The 21,085-nt window shown below is 38.1% G+C and overlaps 1 protein-coding gene across 2 annotated transcripts in view; it reads right to left on the reverse strand.

The window, feature by feature from the left end:
• LRRC4C (leucine rich repeat containing 4C) overlaps positions 1-21,085 on the reverse strand; it is a 1,149,700-nt gene that overhangs the window by 943,355 nt on the left and 185,260 nt on the right. The window lies entirely within an intron of this gene.

Here is a 21,085-nt window from a genome sequence, read left to right on the forward strand (position 1 = left end):
TTTTTTTCAACTGAAATTATTAGATAATTGCCTTAAATTCTTTATTTTTGCTTTCCAAGGTTGAACCAGTTCTATTTCTTACCATACCAGCCTCCCACATTTTGATTGAAAATAGAAGACAATGGGATCTCTGAACTCCATCAATAATACTCAGCATCTGTTAAAGACATGTGACATGCAACGAAGTTTGCAAACATTGTCTCCTTTACTTTTCATTGTCCCTATTAGAATCAGAGGGTGGTTAGAGGAACAGACTTTTGAATCCCACTGCCTGGTTTAAAACCTAGTCTGTGCCACTTACTAGTTCTAAGATCTTATAAAGGCTGTATATTGGTCTTGTGCTTCAGTTTCTTAATCTACAAAACAAGGATAAAATTATACCCACTTATCTACATTGTTGATAATTAAGTTAGCTAATAAATAAAAAGGATTTAGAATACTGCTTGACTACAGTCCTACAAGTATTTGCTGTTACTGTTCCTGTTCTTGCTGTGATTCTCATCCCCACTGTGCTGAAAAGAAACCTGACGTTCAAAGACTCCATCCAATTAATAAGTGGCAGAGGTAGTATTAAAGCCCAGGGTTGCCATCTCTAAAGTCAGCCATCACTTCAAGACACCCTGTCATGTCTCCTTCTGATACAGTACTCATGTTCCATGTGCAGAAGCAACTTTTCAGAATATTCATTCCCCAAAACTCATCCCTGAAAATGCCCTTCATTGCAAATGTGGACATTTGCCCACCCCAAGGGTGAAAGGAAGTGGACCCCCTTCACCTTCTCATTATAGCCTTCATTACAACTGGAATACAAGGCACAGCTGACTTCCAGCAGGCTAACTACATTATGAACGGCTATATGATGTGGATCTGAGTTATTAGTGGCTTCATGACAACCACAAAATGAATACAATTGGTTTTTCATCTTTGGAAAGAGAGCTCTTGGGTTGAAAGGACTAGAGACCCCTGTTTTTTTCTTTGCTTCAATCTCTTTCTTCCTCCGGAAAAAAAAAAAAAAAAAAAAAAAAACAAAAACCCTCCCAAGCTGTCCACAGTCCTCTCAAGTTCAAATCAAAACAGTGTTTTCCAAAGATACCACCAAGGTGGTTTTCAAACTTAGAGTCATGTAAGATGAATTTTAATAAACTTCTTTCTTTTCTTTCTACTTTTCAATGTCTACTTAAGAACAAATACAAAGTCAACTTCAATGCTCTTTGTAGTTCAAGCCCAATAAAAAGACATTAAAATTCCAATAAGCAATAATGTCCTTTTACTGCATTTTAGTACTAAAAAAGTAAGTGGTTCTAAGACCGCTGTGGCTGTTAGTACTTAAATGACCGAATTATCTTAATTGTCTCAGACGTGGTACTAAAGTTTGAGAAAGAGAGTGCATACGTAAGAAGGAGGGAAAAAGTGCCATCATTATACTCGCTTTTTAGAAGGGAACATTTGTTTGCATTCTAGTCAACAGCAAGCCACTTCCTAGTAAATCAAAACCCAAAGAGGTATGAGTGGTGAAATTATATGGCATGTGCTACCCTTGGCTGAGTTGTAGTAAATTTAACTCTATTGTGCAGAAAACTGCTGTGCAGAATTATGAGTCCATTTGACTCCAATTTAATCAACTTGAAGTTCCAAGCTGGCCTATTTGGAGGCTGAGGGACATTGCATCACAATGCGTGACACATATTTTTTCTGTTTGGAAGAAAGCCCTTTGGATTCTTGTTGCCCAACTCAGTGTCAAAAGATGTCTGGGAGCCCTAGGAAGGTGTGCAGCTAGGATGCCCTTCATTCAAGATGGATATACGACACGGAGAAGAACCATTTACCCAAGGGGAAATGGAAAGGAGGTAGTGCCAGCAATAATAGTGTCTAGAATGAGATTTTCAAGTGTTTCCTAAACTAACTAGGTTTATCTCTGATAATACTTTTCATACCAAGATCTTAAATGATCTCTCTTGCATCACCTTCACCAACAATATCCATAGTACCCATTTTTCCTCCTTACTGCAAATACTTGGAAAGAATCATCTATCCTAAGTTTGTATGACCCTTCTCTTTATTCTGTAGGGCCCACCCCTAACAGACATTTGCCCTCTGATTACATAAAAATAATTTTTTATTTTATTTATTTATTCATGAGAGACAGAAAGAGAGAGGGAGAGGCAGAGACAGAGGGAGAAGCAAGCTCTCCACTGAGCAGGGAGCCAGATATGGGACTCAATCCCAGGACCCTGGGATCATGACCTCAGCAGAAGGCAGACGCTTAACCATCTGAGCCACCCAGGTGCCCTAAGTACAAATAATTCTTAACAAAATCACCACTGATCTTCATTTTGAAATGCCTAATGATCACTTAGTCCTTGGATTCCTTGGCCTATTAGAAACATTGGAGATTATCAATTTTTCCCTCTTTCTTAGAAGATGGTCTTCACTTGGCTTGTAGGATAGTCCTTTCTATTGATGTTCATCCAACCACAAACAGTCTCAGTAGTTGGGTCTGTCGGCCTCGTTGTCCCCATCTGTATCTGATGGAGCATTCCAGGGCCCACCCATAGCTACTCACTAGGACTTTTCATCCAATAACAAGGCTTTTAACTTTCACCCATATTGCCAATGACCAGATTTGCATCTCTAGTCTCAATATGTCACCTGAAATCCAGACTTTTTATTCAATAACTGTAAACAAAAATCTAATAAGTATCCTACCATGAAAGCTTCCCAAACATATACTTACTACCTACTTGTTTTCAATCCCAGATACTGTCTTTTCCACCTCATTAAGGGATAATTCTATCCTGTCAGACTAAAACCTTGTTTTAGCCTTTACTTCCCTTTCCCAGGTTCCACTTCCCATCCATCAGCAAATACTACTATTTTACATTCAAATATACCCTGAACCTGCCCACTTTGTGCTACTGACAGTGTTACCTCCCTGGTCCAAGGCACCATCTTCTCATGTCTGGATTCTTACAAGAGACTTCTAACCATTCTCCCTATTTTCATCCTGGGTTTTATTCAACATCCAAATATCAGAGTAATTTCTTAAACATTTGAGTCAGATCAAATCTTCTCTCTATTCACAACCCATCTATGCCTTCTCATTTTATTCGGAATGAAATCCTGGTAACCCGTCATAATTTACGGCACCCTGCTATGTCTTTCACTGACTCTGCTTCTACCACCTCCTACACACCCTTATTAGATCTATACCTCGCTCCTAACTGTCCCTCATCCCCTAGCATGTACCCTTCTCAAAGCCTTTGCACTCACTGCCCCCACTCTGCATAACATGTTCTGTCCACAGGACACTTCTTCTCATGATTCCACTGGGGCTGTATCCAAATGTTTCTTTATCAGAAAAGATTTCCGTGATTCAGATAAAATACCAACCTGGGCCCCTCACTACTAATCCCTTTGTCCTGTTTTACTTTTCATTATAATACATTTTGAGTTTATTTATCACTAGCTCTCTTTCCTCATTAACCCTGAACAGGATGTGACTTTCTTTTGTTTACTTCTGTATCTTGAGTGACTAAAACAGTTCCTGGCACATAAAATGTTTTTTAGTAAGTTCCAGAATTACTCGAATAGTTACTTCACAGCAATGAGTAGAATCAACAACATGGATTGGTACTCACCTGATTTAGAAGAATACATAAAAAGTCATTAAGAGTGACAAAGTTTCAGAACTCTTAACTTTCTAATATATAAAATTTTGTGAGGCCATCTCAGCAGAGAGAACAGGGTCACACCAATCACACCTTGTGACACTTTGTAAAGGTCATGCATGTTTGAAATAGAATTTTTCTTGACATAATATAAAATGAGCTCTGGTATAATAATTAGGAAATATTGATTTGGGAAATCCGATGGCTCAGGCTTTCTGAGATACAAGGACAAGAGAGCCAAGAATCACGGCTTATGATGACTTGGCATCTTTTTATCTTCCTTGAATCCATCTTTAGCTTGTGTGAATCCATAGGGCACATGCTCAGTACATCTGGCTGAGTGTTCTGGTCCCAATAATGTTTCTCCATAACTATTAACATAAAACCACCTCAAATTAATATCTCTGCTAAATTAAACTTGACATGGTTCAAAATGCAAGCCAATCTGTTTTCAATTCCACAATCACAAATCACTGTCATTTTATTAATTCTAGAGACAGAAGAAGCTTAAAATGTATTAACTTTGTTAAACAACATCTGATTTTATGACTCAAATGTCAGTCTTCACAGTTCAGCAAATTCTTTTAAATACCCTGCAGCCTTTCCTATATTACCTCTACAGACACTTATACAGGATTTTCTTTTTTTTTAAACAGGATAGAGTTGAAAAAAAAATGTGCCAAATTTTACTCACCTCTACTATACCTATTAGTCTTCACCTTCACCTTAGATTTACCCCGCCCCCCAAAAGAACCAAATGATTTTTTTTTTAATTAAAAAAAAAAACCAAAAAACAAAACCTCAAGATCATTTAGTATTCATTTCACAAAAGCATTCTGGTTACCTTTGAATAGCAAGTTGACATATCACCACCTTTGAATTCAAGATGTCTTAAGGGAATATTTCAGCTCCACCGTTAAGAAAATGGTTTCATTTCATGAGATGTAACAAATAAGGATACAAACGGAATATGTCACAACATGAACTCTCCTCTAAACCTCATCACTAACATTTAATTCTGTTTTATACAGCTCACTGCCTGCACCTACCACCTGAGACCCAGATTATTCTACATTCTTTCTCCCACAAGTTACCATTCTTTGTCTTTCTATTTGTCATGTCCTAATATGTCCTTGTATGAATAGTGTATGCTCATTAATAGTGAAATATCTGTCCCATTTCCCCTTGCTTATCACTTACTTCTCCTTTTGTATTATTCCAACTCATTTAGCACTCACTGCCTAATACAAGTATTTTTGGAAACAATATCCTCAATAATATATAGCCAAATGTGCATGATCACATTTTGTAGGGCGCAATTAAGGACTGTGAAACAGTCTGGATTAATTTAGAGCTAACCTATCAGAATTGACTAACAAAAATGAACATTAATTACCATACCCTGCCTCCTTACAGCTGAGTTTAATTTTCATGGCCTTAATATTACCAAAATAACACAGAAATGAATACACTCTTGCGGCCTCACCGTATGATGATAAAGGCTGAGCATTTGAACAAACACTGTAATTGTGGGCCGTTACCCTGTTTAGCTGACATTTGTCTCAAGTAGAAAAAAGTAAGATAATATAAGCTTTATAGTAAAAAGTATTCTGTGATAATGATGACCATTATGGAGCAACACAGAAGAATGCTCAGGATAAATAAAAATAAAGATGTAGACTTGCTTTGAGTGTATGCATGCCATATGTTTACGGAAAAAAGACAACAAGGATACGAAGAAATAAAACCAATGTTTCTTTTAGGGTTGTGGGATAGCAAAGGAAAAAATGCACTGGGTGGAGATGAACAGACAGGAAAGACTTTATTTAAGACTCTTGCAAAAGAGACAGACTATTGTCATGGGTCCAAGAGACTGAACTCAGCTCCGCTGAAACAACAGGCGAGAAAGTTGTTAACCACTTAGGTGAGCTAGTGGAAAAGTAATGGAGGCAATTCATGGAGAGGTTGGAGGGTTTTTTTGTTTTTCAATTTAAAAGATTTTAATACAGTATAAATTAGCATTCCTGGTTTAGTTTACCTCCTTCACTGCCAAACCTAAAGACAGTGGTGGTTTAGTTTCTCTGCTTTCTTTTTTGTTTATGATAACCAAAGATTAAAGGTATCTGTGTTATCAAACTTTAAACTTCATGTTATCCTTATTATCATCCTTATGCCACTAGTGGGGAGGTTGTGTGATTAGAACACATGTTTGCTAACTGGCACTTAGGAAAGATAAGCTCCTATCACCTCACCCACCCCACAGACACTGGGAAATAGGGGCATTATCTTTCTTGGTGATTATATTTCAAAGGGATGGCCCCCAGGTCCTTGAAAAGATATTCTGGGCCATAAAACCGGCAAGAGGCTGTGAGAAGATTTATATCCCAAAGGGGCAGAGAAGATGATGATAATTTCAAGTTTGCGGAAGTAAATGCTCTAAGAAAAGGGAGTCAGGGGCCTGTGGTCAGCAGGAAAACTGCTTAAAATTTAGTCCAGCTAAGGGGAACATTAAAGTGTTCATGGTCAAGGATTATGTTTGATAGTTTCTACTGCTTTTATATTTTGTAACATTACTTTCATAATTAAAGTCTAAAAAGCCACACAAATGACCTCATCTAATAAATTCTGAGCCCACCAAAATGTTCCTTTGGGCCAAAATAGTCAACCCTATCACCCATGTGCCTCTTTCTCAGAAGAAGAGAATAGTCACTAGTGGAGACCGGCTTTCGAGGCTCCAATGAAACAAACCTGAGTATTTCTACTGCCACCACTTTTAGTTTTCTCTTTCCTCAGGATGTAAAGTATCAGATTGCTGGATGGCTCTGAGGTACATGGTGATCATTAAAATCAGGCAAGGGACCACAGAAATCTCTTAGCTGGTTCTTTTTTACTTCCTTCAATTATCTCTCCTACTAAAATTTCAATTTTTATTGAACAAACTCCTCCAAATAGCTGCTCTCACCCTAAGTTCACTTTGAGTATTTAAATATGTACTTCTCAATTTATAGGAGTTCAAGCTTACCCAAACTGTGAGTCTGGCAGTATTGTAGAGTTATTGCATTTGCCCAGGATCATTTAAGCTAATCTGCATTTCATCTTCCATGAACTAATGTGATAACAGCCTAAAAGTCTTGACCAAGGAATAAAGAGGGCTGAGTCCTGCCCCAGCTTCACTATGGAATAGGTATCAAGCACTGACCAAGTCTTGCCATGCCCCTGGCCAACATCATTGGTACAAATCAGTAACATCGTAAGGTGAAACTCCAAAATTGCTACGATCTCCTTCATCACTAATTTCATGATTCTGATTCTACTATCTCACAAGACCACTGGGAAACGGAAGTTAGTTTACATGTGTTCAAATTTTTGGAGACGTCTACAACCCACACCCCACAAGAAACAAAAGAATAATGTTAGCAGGCAGTTTTAGAGCAAAGAGCTACCATCCCAGAAAAAGCACTCAGCAAAGAACCAGCTATGAGGTAATTGTAACTTTCCTAAACTCCTTATATGGGTAGTTTCTAGAAATGATCATGTAACTAAGTCTCAACTCTTACACTAACAGCTCAGTTCTTAAGTGTCGATTTAATTTGTTTCTATAAGGATGACACAATCTCCATGATATTTAAAAACAAAAGCCCTACAACCTCATAAAATACTCACCAATATCCATCTATTGCAAAAATATACAATGACAGGAGATACTATGAATTTATTAATGCTTTATAGCAATATTTTATGCATTGTGATAACATCTTCACAGATATGAAATGCATAGGAAGCATATGACTTATTTAGGTTGTATCTAATAGCTTGTTTGAATATAACGAAGAACCTGTTTACAATAAATCCACAACTATCCCCAATTCTAATATTTTCCAAAGTTGTGAGTAACTGGTCTACATACCCTGGTCAATCCTGAGTTTGACTTTCTTGGGTGGGGGCAAGTTTTCAGAGTCATAAAATACTATGTAGCTTAGATCACTTGAAATCTGGACAAATATAAATGTGGTGGCCAAAGCTGAATAAAAGGGATCATTCATCTAAAAAGAAATAAATCCTTTGTGGACGCTTCTTACACTGCTGGGGAACGCAAACTGGGATAGCTACTCTGGAAAAGAGTATGGAGGTTTCTCAAAAAGTTAAAAGTAGAGCTACCTTTAACCCAGGAATTTCACTACTAGGCATTCATCCAAAGGACTCAAAAGTACTGAATTGAAGGGGTACATGTACCCCGATGTTTATAGCAGCACCATCAACAATAGCCAAAGTATGGAAAAAGCCCAAATGTCCATCAGCTGATGAAAGGATAAAGATGTGGAATACACACACACACACACACACACACACACACACACACACACACTAGAATATTACTCAGCCATCAAAAAGAATGAAGTCTTGCTATTTGCAACAATGTAGATAGAACTCGAGTGTGTTATACTAAGCAAAGTAAGTCAGTCAAAAAAAAGAGCAAAGACAATATGATTTCACTCATTTATGGAATTTAAAAAACAAAACAGATGAACATAGGGGAAGAGAAGGTAAAAAAAAGATAAAAGCAGAAAGGGAGGCAAACCATAAAAGACTCTTAACTATAGAGGACAGATTGAGGGTTGCTGGAGGAGAGGTGAGAGGGATGGGTGAAACGGGTGATGGGCATTAAAGGAGGTACTTGTTGTGATGAGCACTGGGCATTGTATTTAAGTGATAAATCACCAGATCGTACTCAGGAAACTAGTACTACTACACTGTCTGTTAACTCACTTGAATTTAAATAACATCTTGGAAAAACAAAAACAAAAAACAAAAGAAAGAAATCCTTTGTGATTTACCCAAGAGTCAAAACTGTTCCAATGACTAAAATCGCATTTTATGAGTTGTGCTCTTAGCTGGTTCCCCAAGCAGATCATAACATTTCCCTTTAGAAACTTGTGTAACCAGCCACTTAGTGTCTATGGAGATGAAGGAAGGAACTGATAGTTACAAGTATTCATGGTATATAGTTAACAGAATCTGTAATTCATCATTTTTAATCCTCTCTTTACTGTAAGACCATCGACTCCTAAGAAATAGTGCCTAAGAATTCTGGTGTAAGACTGTTTGAAACAGCCATGACTGAGTCCTGCTAGAGAAAACACTGACCGTTCCACATGCTTCAGGGCCTAGAATTTTCCTCAAAATGCAGGCTCTTTGGGAATGGCAAGGCCTCTTTCCCTAGAATTGCTTTTAACCGTTCTGGCTTTGTTTCAGCATACTGTTGGTTATCCAATAAAGCTTTTATCATCCAAAGCTGCCAAATAAAATGTACCAAGCAACTGATTGTATCACGCTCCCCATTCCCCAAGTGGAAAACCAAGGTTGTAGGACATCTGAGCCTGGGAACATTTCAGAATGTTAAAACAGTTGGAGTGAAGCTACTTTGTGTTTAGTATGCACAGGAAGCGGCTTATTTTCCTGAGGTTGATGCCAGGGTGGAATTAACCCATTAGAAACTAGATATGCAAATGCAATGCAAATTAACATACCATACTATTTCCTGCAAGTTCAGCAAAGCTTGGCCTTTTCTTCCCAAAAGTGTTCCAATGCCCAGGCAATCTGGATACCTGCCATGAGCATGGAACATGATATAGATAGATCTTCTTCCCTTGTTTACTGAATTCAATTCCCCTAGGTATTTGCCTTTGACCTTCAAAAAGCTTTGTGCCCTTATCAGCTAAAATAATCTGAGCTGGGTGATACTTAAAAGTAATTTTAAAATACTGCCAAATAGTCAAAATGTACACAATAGTGACCAGGGCTCAAAGAAATAGCTGTAGTAGCTATTTGAAAGAGAACAGTCCCAGGGGAAAACTAACAGATCTTGGTCCATTTATCCCAGGCAATAAATCACGACCCAGACAAATTGAGGTATATTGAGACTTGATTGCTTAATGGATAATCCATTGACCTTTTAATCTCCTGGATCCTTTTCTTTATTCATCTTTTTGGGCCAGGCAGCACATCACATACCAGGCAAAATTGTTGTTTTAGCCAAATGTGAGATTGTAAAAGAGAATACCAGGAGCACAACAATTATTTTCTCACCACTGGTACTTCTTCATTCCTCCTGACACCCTGGAACACCATAGGTGTGGTGAGAAGGAATTCTAGAACACAGATTCAACAGCTCTGTTCAATCCCAGTATGTCACTAACTGGGTAAAGACTGGGCCATTCCAAGCAATCAGTTGACATTAGAAATCTGACTAGAGGCAGCCAATATAATTTCTCTCTCTGCTTCAGGAAGCAGAGCAGCTTGATAATATCAAAGGCACCAAATTGAAGGCTGATTTTAGGAGGACAAAACAGGCAGCCCTTGGCAGTACTTGTAACAAGGAGCAGAGGAGAAACTTAAAAGTCTAATGCTCTGAACTTGATAAAATATATTTTAAAACAAGAAATCCCAAATGGTAGGTTAGTAGAAAGTGGCTTGATTTCTAAAAAGCCTGACTCCTGTGTGTTTGTTTCTTTTTCCAGACCATTCTCAGCTTCCACAGGAACACAATGTCATTACCAACACTCCTCATAGCTCAGTCATCCTGGAAAAAACATAACTAAACACTATGTACAGAGTAATCAATCAATCAGTCAATCCAAGAAAATGAACAAGTCTCACCCGGCAGGCTCCCACCCTAGGGAAAGTAACACACTATGGTTTTTACTCTATCAAACTCTTCCAAATCAGTAAACCAATCAGTTACTCTATTTGACTACCAGTGTGGGTAGATTAAAGAATAATTGCATTGTTTAGTGAACCATTCCAACCATTAAGTGGCATCCAGTCCTACCACATTATACAAGGCCCCCATCTGCTCTGTTGCACTGAGTTAAAAACCCCCCAAAAAAGGAAAATAAATCCAGCAAACCCAAAGATTAGTAGAAATCAGAAAATGGTATTAATAACATAATTAGCATTTATCCACGCAAATTAACTCATAAACACAAATAAGGCTTATCTAGTTCCAGACAATAGAGAAGTATTTCACTAACATTAAAGAATAACAGCTTTCTTCCTATAGTTTGGGCACTATTGATAATGCTACTATAAGCATCACGGTGCATGTGTCCCTTCGAGTCAGTGTTTTTGACCCAGCAATTGCTGGGTTGTAGAGTAGTTCTATTTTTAACTATTTGAGGGGCCTCCATACTGTTCTCCAAACTGGCTGCACCCATTTGCATTCCCATCACAGTGTAAGAGGGTTCCGCCTTCTCCATATCCTCGCCAATACCTGTTGTTTCCTGGGTGGCTCAGTCAGTTAAGAGTCTGCAGTTGGCTCAAGTCATGATCCGAAGGTCCTGCGATAGAGCCCCACATCAAGTTCCCTGCTCAGTGGTAGCCTGCTTCTCCTTCTCCTCCCTGCTTATGTTCTCCCTCAATATCTTTGTCACTGTCTCTTTCAAATAAGTAAAATCTTTAAAAAAAAAAAAAAATAGCCAATCTGATAGGTATGAGGTGTTACCTCATGATGCTTTTGGTTTGTATTTCCCTCGTGATGACAGATAGGGAGCATCTTTTCATGTGTCTGATAGCCGCCTAGTAGTCTTCTTTGCAAAAATGTCTATTCAGGTTTTCTGCCCATATTTTAACTGGGTTAGGATGGACTGCGAGAGTATTACGCTAAGTGAAATAAGTCAGCCAGAGAAAGACAATTACCATATGATTTCACTCATGTGGAATTTAAGAAACAAAACAGGTGAATGAAAGCAGGAGGAAGAGAGGCAAACCAGGAAACAGACTAACTATAGAGAACAAACTGATGGTTACCAGAAAGGAGGTGGCTGGGGCATGGATTAAATGGGCAATGGGTACTAAGGAGGGCTCTTGTCGTGACGAGCATGTTGTATGTAAGTGATGAATCACTAAATTCTATACCTGAATCTACTATGACACTGTATGTTAACTGGCACCTAAACAAAAACTTGGAAGAAAAATAACCTCTCAGAGTGGCATGCCTTGTTTTACATTGAGAGGAACTGGCAGAAGTCTGTTTAGATCACCCTAAAAATCCACCACAATTTAAGCCTATAGACCATAAAATTATACAGGATGGAAAACTTCTTTATGTAATAGATCAAGAAATTGAAGTCTAAAGGTGACTTCAAATAGTCATGTAGCTAGTTCGTAAAGAGTATATACATATCTCCAGAGATCCTTAGAACAAATCACTCTTCATTATACCAAAAAATTTCAAAATTGCATGGGTTACTGGCATCTTAAATTTTCCATTAAGAAGCTGACTAGAGTGATAGATTCTTCAAAAACAAATAGAGATAGAGACCAATCTACAAGTGACATTCGTTATTAAATATCAAATAGACTAGCAACCATGAACACCTATGACATGTTCAGGCCTTGTGCTCGCATTAGTGGTGCTGTGGAGAACATGGGCATGGAGTTTCTAAGTCAGCTCAAACAATCAACAAACCCCCAAACATCAAAGAACAGAATAGTGTATGTATAATAAAGTCTAATCATCCTGCAGGGAAATCGTAGAAAAGATGTCAGAAATATGGAGATTCTAAAAGAAGATAAGTATACTAGTAAAAAATTGGTGTGGTGGTTGACAACAAAATAACAAAGTTCAAACCTCAAAGTCTCCATGATGCTGAGACTCAACCACATTTCCCACAGGAAATATCAGAGGCAAATCTGAGGAGTATTTAATAAAGGGACTGTTTACAAAGGCATAGCCAGGTACAGGGAAGCCACAAGGTATGGTTTAGTACCCAGGCTAATAAAAGAAGATCACAAGTTGTCTTCAGGAGAATTCTCTGACTTGGTAAGCACTGGTTTGGCCCCATCTTGCTCTCTTCCTTTCCTTCTATTCCCTGCTAATGGGGCTTCGTACTGGGAAAACCCAACAAAATGCCAGAGGACACAGAAGCCAGAAGGTGGAAAATGGATCTGGAGGACAAAAAGACATTTTGCACATGTACTAAGCACTTATGTCCAAACTTCTTTCTGCTGCTGCATCCTTAACTTTCCTTACACCAAATATTTACTCTTGCCACCTCCCTGTACCCATCTCAGCTTTCACCCTTTCCATGAAACTTACTGATTTCTCTCCTTATGAAATTAACTCGTCAAGATATGCCCTATGGGGAGTGTGTTACACGTGTATTTCCTTTCTTCCATCTGTAAACTAATTTGTTCATAGTTGGTTTGTGTGATTGAAAATTGTATTATTTAGAAAAAGAAGGGAAATGCTTATGGGCTAGGTTAGAATACACAGTTATAAAACAAAACTTCTGGATTATAAGGAAAGGCTAAATGGGGGACCAAACAAGGTAGTAGTCAATATCTGAAAATGAACAACAAAATGTGTATTTCAGCACATGATCCTGAAATATCTAAGTTTTGGTGGTGACTTTAACCTGAATATATAGATCCTTGCTGTCATAGGCAACTATTTAAAATATAATTAAGTATTTGAAAAATCAGTGTATTTTCAAAAAAAAATACATTTTGGGTTGTGTTAGTATTTTAGTTGTAAGAAGGGCCTGATTGGACAGCCACATGCAGAAAAATGAAATTGGACTATTTCCTTACACCACACACAAAAATTGACTCAAAATGGATGAAGGACGTCAATGTGAGAAAGGAATCCATCAAAATCCTTGAGGAGAACACAGGCAGCAACCTCTTTGACCTCAACCGCAGCAACTTTTTCCTAGAAACACCGCCAAAGACAACAGAAGGGCAAAAATGAACTATTGGGATTTTATCAAGATCAAAAGCTTTTGCACAGCAAAGGAAACAGTGAACAAAACCAAAAGACAACTGACAGAATGGGAGAAGATATTTGCAAACGACATATCAGATAAAGGGCTAGTATCCAAAATCTATAAAGAGCTTAGCAAACTCAACACCCAAAGAACAAATAATCCAATCAAAAAATGGGCAGAGGAAATGAACAGACATTTCTGCAAAGAAGACATCCAGATGGCCAAGAGACACATGAAAAAATGCTCCACATCACTCGGCATCAGGGAAATACAAATCAAAACCACAATGAGATACCACCTCACACCAGTCAGAATGGCTGAAATTAACAAGTCAGGAAATGACAGATGCTGGCGAGGATGCGGAGAAAGGGGAACCCTCCTACACTGTTGGTGGGAATGCAAGCTGGTGCAACCACTCTGGAAAATAGCATGGAGGTTCCTCAAGAAGTTGAAAATAGAGCTACCCTATGACCCAGCAATTGCACTGCTGGGTATTTACCCTAAAGATACAAACGTGGTGCTCCGAAGGGGCACATGCACCCGAATGTTTATAGCAGCAATGTCCACAATAGCCAAACTATGGAAAGAACCTAGATGTCCATCAACAGATGAATGGATAAAGAAGAGGTGGTATATATCTACAATGGAATACTATGCAGCCATCAAAAGAAATGAAATCTTGCCATTTGCGATGATGTGGATGGAACTAGAGGGTATTATGCTTAGCGAAATAAGCCAATCAGAGAAAGACAACTATCATATGATCTCTCTAATATGAGGAAGTGGAGATGCAATGTGGGGGGGTTGGGGGATAGGAAAAGAAAAAATGAAAGAAGATGGGATTGGGAGGGAGACAAACCATAAAAGACTCAATCTCAAAAAACAGACTGAGGGTTGCTGGGGGTAGGGGAGACGGGAGAGGATGGTGGGGATATGGACATTGGGGAGGGTATGTGCTATGATGAGTGCTGTGAAATGTGTAAACCTGGCGATTCACAGACCTGTACCCCTAGGGATAAAAATATGTTATATGTTTATTAAAAAAAAATAAATTAAAAAAATAGCTTAACAAAAAAAAAAAAAGGAGGGCCTGAATGAGACTTATTATATCGGTAAGAGAAAGAGACACCGGGATATGTTAGACTCCACAGATCTTTAAGAGCTTGACAACCTATGACTTTTCACTCAGCCTTCTCTCTTGGGTAGGCTGGGCTAACACATGAATAAACAAGGTCTGATAGAACTTTAAAATGTTTTAATATCTATATTATCTAGCAACATAAGGAAGCAACCAAAGAGGATATCCTGATACATCTTTAACTAATATTTTATCTTACTCTAATTTTTTATTACGGTCATTTATAATATCAAACCCACTAGAATATATAGCCATTGAGGGCTAGAACATTTTCAGAGCCCAACTATAAAATGTTCCATATAGAAGGAAGGAGATCAGCAAATGCTGGCCAAACTGAATTAAGTAAAACAATGTAAGGATGTAACTGACATAAACATCAACTAACTTCACTGTGATTAAGTAAAACAAGTTTGAACTAATGAATGGCAACTTTCAAGTTTGCCTGTCAGTATAGTGGAAAATGTCATATATTACCTGAAATTAGAATGCCCTATGCTAGACTTTGGTTCAGAGATCTAAGTTGTACTGGGGCTGGCTATATTATAAATACTCCCATTGCTTCTAGTGTAAATAATCTAGAAATGAGCTTATCTCCCACTTCCTGGGGGTTGTAAATACAGCAATATGACCCAGAATTTGCAAGCTCACCATTTATATAGAGAGAAGTGATACTAAAGTAATTCATTTTCCAAGAAGCATCCACAGAAGTGAGATACAGCCTTTCTAATCTCCCAGTCACACACTCAGCACAAAATTGACCAGTAGCAAACAACCGATGATGTTGAGGGTAGTGAAAGTTTATACGAAAATAATCTTGAAATCTGGGGAGTTCTAATTTCTCAAACAGACATAACTCAGAGACCCTTTGCTGGTTACAAATCCATCTTATCTTTCCCATATAAAGATTATTTCAAAACCTCCTTTCTAGTACTTTGTATTATTTTTCTCTATTAAAAAAAACACCAGTACACGTAACTTAACATTTGTTATTTCCTGGTGGGCATAGTTAGGTTGTTTAACTACCTAGCAATTATATTCTTCTCATAGCATTTACTTCCCTAAAGATTTTGGAAATATGTGCATAACCAGATTAATTTATTCTTATCTCCAGGTGACTTTTGCTTAATAATTCTATCTGGAACTTTGACCCCAAAGAATGCCTGGATTCATTCCCCCCACCACTTCAAATTTTGTACCTTAGGTCTGACAGTCTGGGATATACAAGAGGAAAGTTTTGGTTGCCCATGTATGGCCAAGTACAGTCCAGACTGTGTAAGATGCATCATTCTATTCCATACCACCGGACATGATATTTTATGATTTATGAAGTAAAGCCTATTTTGAGATTAGCAGAATGTTTTCAGGGAGGTAGTCAAACAAGCTGGCTCCAGAATGGTCTATGAAACTTACTGACTGTGTCTTCCTGAAATATTCACCCAGCTGTAAAGTTCACTGTTCTTCTTACAAAGTGTGATAAGTCTCCTGTGTCATGCATGGTGTTTTGAAAAATTCAAATGACTTCAAGAATATACATGCTGTTTAACTGGTTAAGTGTTTTTTTCAGTTATAACCCTACAGGTCTCTATGAGTCTCATCATCTCCATTTATTAACATGCAGTCTACTGATGGTAGAATCCAATGTGCCGTAAAAAGACTGGATCCTTTTTTTTTTTTTTTTTTAAGATTTTATCCATCTATTTGACAGAGATCACAAGTAGGCAGAGAAGCAGGCGGGGGGGGGAGCAGGCCCCCTTCTGAGCACAGAGCCCAATGTGGGGTTTGATCCCAGCACCCCGAGATCATGACCTGAGCCAAAGGCAGAAGCTCAACCCACTGAGCCACCCAGGTGCCCCCAAGACTGGATACTTTGAAATGTATAACTAATACACCTGGGCTCTAACCTCAGGCTTACTCCTTCAGAGTTATGTAAACTTGGGCAAATTTTGTACACTGCCCTCCCAAAGAGCACTTTGATCATAGTGAGGGATACAGTTGGTGGTCATCCATCTGCCATTAACTATTGCCCTATATCTTTCTTGGATTGCTCTCCTTCCCCAAAATGCATGATGCAAAGATACCTTGCCTTTTTCTAGATATTACAACTTCGAAACTAAAGGGAATTCTGGAAAGTTCACAAGAGTCACAAAGTTAATGGCTTGGAAAATAGTATGTGTGAAGGAAGTTGAAAAGAACTGGGTCATTTGAAATAGTAGGCAAGGAAGGGAGGGATTGAAAATGTCTTTTTAGAACTAAAGATAGGGGGATGGAATGATGATCATCTCCTTCTACTCATGAAGATGGAAGACAAGCAGTACAATAAAGGGCAACTGTATGATCTTCCAGGTAAGTTTGCTGGGTAGAGCGTGGGCATTAATCCTCTGCTTCCTCCCCAAACCCACTATGAGCATTATTAAGGACAGTATGACACACACACACACACACACACACACATCAGCATGAGATAAATATACATATCATATATATGATATATATGTCGTACTGATGTATGATGTGTGTGTGTATATTATATATATATATATATATATATATATATATATATATAAAATAATGTGATATAAGAGAGAGAAGTCAATAGATACCTAAAAATTAAAGATAAAAACTCAGGATATAAGCATACTATTTCAAGATACAGAGGTAAGTTTTAAAAAATGATACTAAGGGGTGCCTGGGTGGCTCAGTGGGTTAAAGCCTCTACCTTCGGCTCAGATCATGTTCCCAGGGTCCTGGGATCGAGTCCCGCATCAGGCTCTCTGCTCAGTGGGGAGCCTGCTTCCTCCTCTCTCTCTCTCTGCCTGCCTCTCTGCAAACTTGTGATCTCTGTCAAATAAATAAATAAAATCTTTAAAAAAATAAAAATAAAAAAATAAAAAATAATGATACTAAAATAAGTGAAAAAAATGGACTCTAGGGCTACTATTTTTTATAACAACCATTTGATCTTCCAACTTAGAGGTTGGCCAACTACAGCAGGCTGGCCCAGGCTGCCTGGCAGCCTCCTTTCCTTATAGAAAAGAAAGTTTTCTAGGGACACAGACACACCCATTTATTTATATAATTCTGTGGCTGCTGACACATTACAACTGCAGCATTGGATAGCTGCAATAGAGAACATATGGCCAGCCTAGCCTAATATATTTATTATCTAGCAAAAAAAAAAAAAAAAAATCCTGACCGCTACTATAAACTATGATCATGCATAGCTGATTAAAAAAAAAAAATTAGAAACATAGTGGTGAATACATTCTAAATAATGAATGCCTCTGTGCCCTAAAATGATGAGTTGAGCAGAATTCAGGGCTTCTCTTTCTTGGAGCTCTGCACTGGCACATTTTCTTCTTCTGCATCACTGTGGATTACCCTATTTGAAGCCAGGATGATGAAAGAGTTGGTATATCCAAGACAGTGGCTGGTCCGTGTTTCAAACTGAACAAATGCTTACTCTTATTATTTCACTTCACCTATTAAAATACCTATTTGCCCAGTTGTCTATTCGGTTCCAAATATACAGTATAGATTTTCTTTTTTTTTTTTTTAAGATTTTATTTATTTATTTGACAGACAGAGATCACAAATAGGCAGAGAGGCAGGCAGAGAGAGAGGAAGGGAAGCAGGCTCCCCACTGAGCAGAGAGCCCGTTGCGGGGCTCGATCCCAGAACCCTGGGATCATGACCCAAGCCGAAGGCAGAGGCTTTAACCCACTGAGCCACCCAGGCACCCCAGTATAGATTTTCTTAAAATGTTTTATAAGGAACAGCATCTGTGCACCCACTCCTAATTTATCTTAGCAAGAATGAAATAGGAGGTAAAATCCTTCCGGGAAAGGTGGCTGTCAGAGGAACTCAATGACAGAGCCCAGGGCTCACTTCTGAACCTGAGAATTTCAGGGTCTTCCTTGGAGAAAAATGCTGCATGGTATTTTATCAGCACCTTTCTTGTCCAATTGCTTTTACAACACATTATCTTAACATATTACATTGTCTTTTAGTGTCATGTTTCTTAAAATGCTCCTAACGAACTGCCTTGGTTAAAAGACAGGAAAAAAAATGAATTTCCTGGGTTTTGGGGGGGTTTTCTTTGGTCACACAGAAGGTAGCTCCTTAAGAGGTCAGCAGATTTCCATTCCTCACCTCTACCTAAGGTTTCAAACATCAGTTGTGGAAGAAGTAAAATTTATTCATCAAAACTTGTCAGGTTTGAAAATAATTTTTTCAGAGTACATGAAACCTAAATTCTTGGGAAAAATGATGCCCTTCCATGTCAACATTTATTATTAATTCTTTGATTGAAAAAAACTTGCTCAAGAATTAGTGTCTATACCTTCAGGAGCATAACATCACAGCCGTAGGTTAAGGATTGCACACGAGTACTCCCCCAATAAAAACAGTCTAAAAATGCAGTATTCCTTTTCTGAGAATCAAGTCTGATATTAGCCAGAGAAAAATCACTCTTTGGAGGTATAGTAAGAGGTTGTTTTACATAAAGTAAAACAAAACAAAAAGCAAAATGTCTCTTAGCTTGGGCCTTTTTATTATTCTGGATCTACTGAAATAATTATTCTCTGCTAGCATGTGGAGAGGAATGAAGCTTAAATACAAGTAAAAGGAGATGACTGGGGGTAGGTGAATCAACAGAAGACTGTCCATCCAGGTTAGTCAACTGTTTTCTCAAAGCGTATTTAAAAGTACTTATTGATCGAGACCAACCACAGTGCCTAACACAAAGTAGGGATTTAATAAATGTGAATTCATGGATGACTGAATGACTAGATCAGTGTTCACAAGAAGGACTGAACAGATAAAATGAAGAAATGCAACAAACTGGAGGGTGACCTAAGGTCAGCAAGTGTGAAAGGAGCCCAGGAGTTAGAAAGATACAATGCGCATAATCTTCATGTTTTCTCTGTCACCAGAATCTACCTATGTGATAATATTTAATGAATTAGTATAACAATACAGATAGCACATTATTTTTAAAGTTTCATAAAAATGCCAGTTTGAAGAGATACATGCGTCCCTGTGTTCACTACACCATGATCCATCATAGCCAAGACACGAAAGCAGCCTAAGTGTCCAAGGATGAACGTAAGAAGAATGTGTAACACACACAAGTGCACACACGCAATGGGGTACTACTCAGCCACAAGAAAGAATAAGATCTCACCATTTGTGACAACATGGATATACCTAGAGGGTATTATGCTGAGTGAAGTAAGTCAGAAGGAGAAGGATAAATACCTTATGATTTCACTTCTCAGTGGAATCTAAAAAGCAAGACAAATGAGCAAACAAAATAAAACAGAAAAAGACTAATTGATAAAGAAAACAAGCTGCTGGTTACCAGAGGAGGGAGAGGTTAAGGGGCGGGAGAAATAGAGAAAGGGGATTCAGAGGTACAAACTTTTAGTTACAAAATAAGTCAGTCGTAAGGGAGGTAATGTATAGTATGGGAATATGGCCAATAATCTGTGATAACTTTGGTGACACGATAACTGCTTTTACGGAGATGATGTTGTCATCCACAAAATATCCAATCACTATTCTGCGCACTTGAAAAAACAAGACATTTTATATCAATGATACGTTAATTAAAAATTAAAAGTAAATAGTTTCAGACGCATACAAATTGCCCTTTGAAGACAAGTTACAATTTCATAACAGGAGCCGAGGATGGTGTCAATGGCTCATAGCGCTGATATATCAAAATTAATGGCAAGGGATATTGCTCTCAGAGAGAACAAGAAAAATTCATGTACATACAACGTGTACATATAGACCCACATCCTCACACTCGATCTCTGTGGTAATGGCTTAACAAGAATGCTTAGAATAATATCCCCAAACTTGAAAGAATAGTATATGAATTGAGAATAGAGATGAGCAATAATCAAGCAAGAAATGTTTACTCTGGGTCAGAAATTGGGCTAGATATCCCAGTAGGGCTTGAGGTATGGGCAAGGGCCTTACATTATTCTAAGACTTACCTTCTGCTCTCAAGGAGCTTATAATCTAATTGGGCAGAAAAAAAAAAAAAGATACATTTTTAGAATGAGCAACAAATTCAAATTAGGGTACACTTACACAGTACTACAGACAAGGCATAAGACTGCAAACAGTGAGATGATGTGAATTAACACATAACTTCCCACATGTGGGAAGTTCAAGGTCACAGAGATGTGTCAAAACAGGGATGCAAACGCAAGTCTCCTGTCATCCACAGTGGTCTGTTTTCTTCATGCTACCAGGTAAAAGAGCAGGCAAATAGTGAAAGTTGGGACATAACTCTGTTTTCAGTTTACTATTCCCCTGCATTGAATACAGGAGCCTACAGAATGTAAAGTTCTATGATTTTAATGAATGGACAGGATAGTCAAAATATGGTCAAATATCTTATAAGAAAGAATGAATGACATTGTTTTAATTTACTAATCATGAAAATGGGGCCATATTCTTTCTCAGAGAGCCAATATTTAAAGCAAACTCTGCAGCAGAGA

This window comes from Lontra canadensis, unplaced genomic scaffold, assembly GCF_010015895.1.
Source record: "Lontra canadensis isolate GAN:19392208 unplaced genomic scaffold, GSC_riverotter_1.0 scaffold115, whole genome shotgun sequence".
In the NCBI taxonomy this organism is placed as follows: Eukaryota; Metazoa; Chordata; class Mammalia; order Carnivora; family Mustelidae; genus Lontra; species Lontra canadensis.